Raw genomic sequence first — 6,297 nt, 5'->3', positions numbered from 1 at the left:
TTTATTTTGCTGTGACTTGGGGTTCTCTTTGGGGAAGATACAGGGGTGGTGGTAGTTGGCATTATTTGTTGGGGCTTGAGCATGGCTGGTCTTTTCTAGGACAAATATGCTTGCAGTTAGGTTTGCCACCGCTGGGTTGGAAAGTTCTGGGATATCTGGGGGTGGATCCTGGGGACAGCGGGGTTTCGGAAGGGGGGACCACAATGGGCTAGAATGGCACAGAGTCCACCAAAGCAGCCTTTTTTTCCAGGGGAACTGATCTCTGTCTTCTGGAGATCAAGTGTAGTCCTGGGAGATCTCCAGGAGCTAACGAGGTGGCAACTCTACTTGCTACCATCATTGATTTTTTTTTAACAAAAGAAACAGCTGGTCACAAAACATGCGTTTGAGGTCCGTATTCACTGTGCCAAGCGTTATAGCCCAGCAGGTCACAATTTCACTCAGAATATGCCCGAAAGCACCGGATCAGCGTCTGCTGTGGGTGGCGAATTCTGTGGCAACGCTGGATCAAGCACCATGGGGTTAGTCATTCCACCTCAGTTCAGAGAACCAGCGACATTACCTTCCTTCAGAAGAACTGGGTTCTTTCGTGGACTTGCCACCTTCCAAAAGAGAATGACTGCTGCAGAAACGTGGGGCTTGGGCAGGGAGGGGGCATAAATAGGGATTATTTTTCACATGCAACATAGAAGCACGCTTATGCTTTTCTTCATCCCACTGGGAACGAGGCGGCAGGAGTTCTGATCCCAGCATTGCCTGGAAGCTCACTGGATGGCAGGGCGAATTGCCCTCTCCCAGCCTCACCTATCCAAGAGGGCTGTTGTCAGGGGTGACTCCATAACAAATGCCACCCTGAGTTCTTGGAGGGAGGGCGGTATAAAAATTGACAGGTAGAGGAGGCCATGTCAGAAGCCTACACAGGGCTTTTTTTCTGGGAAAAGAGGTGGCGGAACTCAGTGGTGGAACTCAAGACTACACAATGACGTCACTTTGGGTCAGCTGGAACAAGGAGGGAGTTTTTTAAAGTTTAAATCACCCTTGGCAATAATGGTCACATGGCCAGTGGCTCCGCCCCCTGAGCTCCAGACAGAGGGGAGTTTAGATTGCCCTCTGTGCTGCTGGAACGGGGCAGAGGGCAATCTAAACTCCCCTCTGTCTGGAGATCACGGGGTGGAGCCACCGGCCATGTGACCATTTTTAAGAGGTACCAGAAATCTGTTCCACCACGTTCCCGCTGAAAAAAAGCCCTGAGCCTATATAGCAACCATTTTGCTTCTGGGCCGTCAAAGACAGGGGCTGTACCACTTCAGGCTGCTGGGAGGGGCTTACATGATGGAATTCTCCTTAGAGAAAACAAGGGTTCCTCTTTCTGACATTTTTTCCTAACACGGGAAATTTGCAGCCTTATGTGGAACAGCCAAGACACACGTTTAGCACTTCACAGAAAGAACCGGGGAAGCTTCCGTTGAAGGATTAGCAAATGATGCAGGTGCAGGATGAAGTAAACCCATCTCTGCTTGGTAGCTCTTAGTTGACTGGACTGCTTTTGGATCCACAGCTTGCTTTTAAAGGGTGGTTACTAGCGGCGCCAGATCTGGGTTGGGAGATTCCTGGAGATTTTGGGGCGGGGTCAGCCTGGAAAGGGTGGGGTTTGGGGAGGAGAGGAGCCTCAGCAGGGTATAATGCCATAGAGTGCACCCTCTAAAGCAGCCATCGTCTCCAGGGGAACTGATCTCTGTCACCTGGAGATCAGTTGTAATTCCAGGAGATCTCCAGCTACCTCCTCAAGGCTGGTAATCTTAGTGGTTACACAGAAATTGCATGAGGTTTTGCTTTAATCCAACATGGTAACATACATAGGTCATCAGTGGAATTCAGACTCTTGCATGGAGTCAGTTGCCAAATGTTTTAATCTGTTCTATGGATTTGAAGCACTTTAAGGAAAAAAGAGGAATAATTGAGGGGCAGGGCATGAAGGCCAAGTCTTGAGACTAGATGATTCTGGGGAATCCAGTCTGCATGGCTTGTGTTTGTTGACCTGGGAGTTCTAGCCAGCCTGGAAAGCCCCTCCCTCCATCTGTGTCCAAGGGGAACCTGCCTACAGTCAGATGACCCATTCAGAAAAGAACTTTTAGAGGGGGAAAGTATCTTCATCTAGCTGTACATCCATCAGTTCTCTGGGAGAGTTCTTTGGCTCAGGACTTGCAAATGACTCCGAATTTAAAGGTATGCCGGATTCAGGTACAGCCTGAATGAACTACACAGTTGGTCTATTGAAGGCATTGCCCACTGGCCATCTGACACTTTCACAAATGATTGGAAAATGCTGAGAGTTGCTTCAGGTTCTTGGCAGCAGAAGTGATGGACTGTTGCTCTGTGATGCCTGCCCGTGTTGTACGTTACCCATGTCTGAGTCATCGTGTCAGAAGAGAAATTGCCATGGGAGAGGCATCGGGCGTCCAGCCCTAGGCTGGCGAATTCCTGGAGATTTGGGGGGTTGAGCCTGGAAAGGGTAGGGTTTGGGGAAGGCAGAGACCTCAGCAGGGTATATTGCCACAGAGCCCACTCCCCACAGCAGCCATTTTCTCCAGGGGAACTGATCTCTAGGGCCTAGCAATCTGGGAGACCTCCAGCCCCCATATAGCGGCTGGCAGCACGAGAAAGGCAAATATTTAATTTGTGCGAACAGTCTTTCAGTTTTGCTGAATTTTCTGCACACAGAAGACCTGGTCATTATTCACTACTTTCCCCCTGAGCTGCTTTACAGATTTTGTAGGCAGAGGCCTCTGGGAAGGACCGGGATTCCTGTGCTCAGCAAATCGTCCATGTTTCATTTGCGTTCCGTCTTCACCCCCAGTCCTCCTCACCGAGCGAGAGAAGCCACTGGCTGCTGCCTGTCCCCTCAGGCAAGTGGCCATTTGATAAATTATACACTGCACATGAGGCTGGCCCACCTGCCTGCCGTTGAGTGCCTGTGAGTGTCTCGGCTGAACAAAACCACAGCGCCAACGGCATCAACTTGCAATTATGCCAGGGAGCGATGGCATTCCCGTTGTGAAGCCCCTGGGTCCAGGGCAGGAGCTGCTCCCCAGAGTGTGGGGGGAAGGAAGGACTCTGTTCCCGGAAAAGCCCTCCCTTCACCCCTGGGCCATTGTGCCACGTCCTCCAAGCAGGAAGGCGGGCAGGATGCTTATCAGACTCAGGACTCAGCCCCGTCCCTCCACAGCTGTTTCCTGCCAGGCCAAGGCCAAGCAGAAAGGAGGTGTGTGAGAAGACTCCCACCACCACCACCGCCACCACCGCCACACACACACAAGACAGGCAAGGAGGGGAAGGCAAAGGCAAGAAGCAACTGCCGGCTCTTTTTCTGGGCCTGTCCAGGGAAGCGCTTGTGCCCTGAAGCTGAGAGGATGCGCAGCTAAACGGAAGCCCGGATCTGGGTTTGCTGCCTGATGCCTCCGCCACGGTGGATGTGCATGTGCTGGATGCCAATCTCTAGGCCAGGCCTGGAATTCCCCCCAAATGACAGCTGATCTCCAGACTGCAGAGATCAGTTCTCCTGGAAGAAACAGCTGCTTCGGAGGGGGGGCTTCAGGGCAACATGCCTTCCCTCCTCGAATGCCTCCTTCCCCAGGCTCCACCCCCAAACCGCCAAGAATTTCCTCACCCCGATTTGGAAACTTTGCACATGAGCAGCTTTTCTTGCGCTCACCAGGACTGGCCTTCACCTGGTGATCTGGCGCCTCTTGCATGACTGCTATGCATAGGCTGCTGGCACCAAAGACGCCGCCTGCAAACAGCCCCTTCCCTGCCACACACACTTGGGGGCTTCCTGAAGTAGTGCTGCTGGGTCCCACCTGGCAACTAGGAGGCATTGGGGGGGTGGGGGTGCAGGTACTTACCCTTTCTTGTTTGCATGCACACGCTAGCGCATGCATGTTCTCACCCCCCTGTGCAATGACTTTTGCTGTGCATTTGCCCATCCAAGGAGTGGCCTTGGGGCATAGCAGAGGGAGCCAATGAGCACTGCAAGGTCAGGGCCCTGTGTGCCCTGTGGCTTCAGAAGCAGAGGGTCACTCCAGGAAGCCTTCAGCCTTAGCCCTGCGCTCACGGGCAGAGCAGGGGGAGGGAAGGGAGGGGGCGAGGGAGGGGGCCTGTGGGCCCAGAGGGCTCTGGCTTATTCACGTCCCCCAGTGTGCTTGTCCATGACATGTGAGTGCAGCTTTGCTAGAGGGATGCCTGCCCTTTCCTTTTGTGTCGACTTGGTGGTAGTGATTTACTTCTCAGGAAAGCCATTTCCAAGCTAGCTAACCAGTTCTGCATGTCTTGTTATAAACAATTAAATGACGCTCAGTTCAAGCGATGCATGCCAAAGGAGAAAACGCTTCCACTTAAAAAAGAAAAGACGCCTGCACCTGCGTAGCTGACAGACCTGTGCTGATTACATTGCCACAGGTAGTATACAATTTAAGAGTTGGTATGTATTAAAAATAACAAAATAACCTTAAATTACACGGATGACGGAGCAGGGATCTTAGCATAGGCTTCCCCTCTGCCGGCTCTTCTGGCCTGGCAATGAGTTTTGTCCCCACCCCACCCATGAGGAGATTCTTTGGTCAGGAGGCAGGGAAGCCTGTGTGCTTGAGGGCAGCAGGCTACGGCCCTCTCAGCCATTCCATCTACTTTTTCAGCCCGGTCCCCGTGGAGCCCACTGCACCCCCCTGCAGGGCTAGTGAGAAAAACAGAGTTCCTCGTGAGGAACTTGGGGAGAGGAGGAAGATGGGTAGAAATAGGTTGTCCAGCAAAGGAAGAAAGAATGAGGGAGAAGTGGCCCCCAGCGGTCTGTCTTTCTCTTCTTAGACTGCATGAAGAGGTTAGCCCGTTTCTTCTCCATGGGGAGCTTGGAGCAGGGTACAAAGTGGGTTTGCTTGGAGAATGAGTCCACCACCACCAGAATCAGTTTTCCCTTTACTAGGGGGGAGGTCAGTGATAAAATCCATGGAGATTGTAGACCAGTGTCGAGGGGGTTCTAGCAGTTGTAGCCGTCCTGGGGGGTTTCCCTCCCCACTTCTTCCCCCATCAAGTAGTCACGTATTTGGAAATGACTTTCCTCATTCCCGGCCACCAGAATTGTCTTTGGGCGAAATGCAAGTTCTTTACAAACCCAAAATGTCTGGCCAGTTTGTCATCATGATACTTTTTCAACACCTCCCCACAAAGGGCTTCTGGTACATACAATTTGCCATTTTTATACCAGCAGCCATTCTCCCCCTTCACAAGGTTCCCGTAAATCCTCTTCCCCCCCCCCCTTTCCAGTTCTGCTTTGACTTTTTCCAGCGAGGAGTTGGGCGGGGTCAAAAGGAGTTTGCGCTCTTATTGCCATGTCATCACTGCTTCTCCCAGCTGGGCTGGTGTAAACATAGTGTCCATTCATTCATTCATTCATTCATTCATTCATTCATTCGAGTTATATCCCGCCTTCTCCACAAGTGGGCTCACAGTGGCTTACAACATCCATACAATACAAAGGTTAATCGTAAAAACTATAAAATCAGTAATAATTTTTAAAAAATCATTAAAACAGCCTTCTATATATGGCTACTTAGACAGACAGTTGGGTGTAACATGTGACCGAGGACAGTCACAGAGAAGCTGATGGTCTCACGTGGAAGGGAAAAGGACAGCCAAAGGCCCAGCAGAACATTTCTATTTTACAGGAGGTGCCTATAGATGTTAAATTGTGGCCGTTTCCACACTACTTACCTTCATCTGGAACGCTACCTGGAAGGTAGTGTCTTCTCGTGCGAGTTTTGTGCAACATTGCATAAAACTCGTGTGAGAAAACGCTATTTTCCACGGTTTTTTCGCGACGTTCCGCAGCGTTCTGGATGAAGGTAAGTAGTGTGGAAACAGCCAGTATCACAGAAAGAATCCCCCCCCCAAGGGACGCTGCATACCAAAGAATGGTGAGCAGATATCTGTTCCCCAAGTGCCACCCTCTGTCCCCAACCACGGAGAAAGGAGCTCATCCATTGCACGGAGTCCAGTAGCACCTTTAAGACTAACCAACTTTACTGTAGCATAAGCTTCTGAGAATCGCAGTTCTCTTCTTCAGATGCATGGAGGGTAACAAGAAACTGGTCAGATATATGGAGAGGGGAGGGGGGGAGTAGATGCAATCAGTAGCTTCTGATAATGAAATCAGTTACTTCTGATAATGAGATAACCATTCATAGTCTCTATTCAATCCCAGCCTGACTGAGTCAAATTTACATATGAATTCCAATTCAGCAGCTG

This window comes from Eublepharis macularius, chromosome 7 (genome assembly GCF_028583425.1).
Source record: "Eublepharis macularius isolate TG4126 chromosome 7, MPM_Emac_v1.0, whole genome shotgun sequence".
Classification (NCBI taxonomy): domain Eukaryota; kingdom Metazoa; phylum Chordata; class Lepidosauria; order Squamata; family Eublepharidae; genus Eublepharis; species Eublepharis macularius.
This window is presented reverse-complemented; position numbering follows the sequence as displayed.